This window comes from Wasmannia auropunctata, unplaced genomic scaffold, assembly GCF_000956235.1.
Source record: "Wasmannia auropunctata unplaced genomic scaffold, wasmannia.A_1.0 LD336106.1, whole genome shotgun sequence".
Classification (NCBI taxonomy): Eukaryota; Metazoa; Arthropoda; class Insecta; order Hymenoptera; family Formicidae; genus Wasmannia; species Wasmannia auropunctata.
The window spans coordinates 144,572-145,368 of record NW_012026784.1 but is presented as its reverse complement, the minus strand read 5'-3'; positions in this window follow the sequence as shown (position 1 = coordinate 145,368).

Here is a 797-nt window from a genome sequence, read left to right as displayed (position 1 = left end):
AATAAAAATTTTTTGTATTTTTACCCACTGAAGATGGCTCAATGCGGAGCCGAAACGTTTGGGTGATAATTATTATTGTTAAATATTTGTAATTTTAGCACTAACTTCGTGCAAGGCTCACCTTCATTTGATACTTCGTTAAATTTATTTAACTTTTTTCAATTTAGTATAAAGTCCACTGCAGAGCACTTCCTAATTTTGCGTCTACTTTAATCCTGTAAAAGAATTCTATATTCCGTTCAGTCAATTTGGAAATTTTTATATAACTGTAATGTCAAAAACGCAAGTTTTATCGGTGCGACTCCAGCATCCCCTTAAAAAGAACAACCAGCATAACTGGATCCGCACTTATACAAAAATTTCTTTATGTTGAAATTACGACTAGAATACTGTATCGATCGCGTTTTAATTGCGATGTTTGTGATCCGGAAAGTCATTTGAAGGCTCTGCAGAGCGTTTTTACTGTATATGTACTAGAGAATTACAAATATTTGCAGGTGTCCCTAAAATTACCGATATACGTTTGCAAATGTATGTACATACTTACATAGTCCCCGAAAGTAACACTGTCCTATACATTTAATATAAATGTGTACAAATAAAAAAGACGCATTTTGTACACCTCAGTGAGTGATTTCGCATTTATGTATACTAAAATAACAATGTGTTAGTAAAAGTCCCCAAAAAATACAATTATATACACTGGTCCAAAAAATTAAAGGATCACCTGTTCTATCCTCTAAAAATAGGCAAACTTCAAGATAGAGCAACTTCGTCAAAAATGATCGTATCGAGAT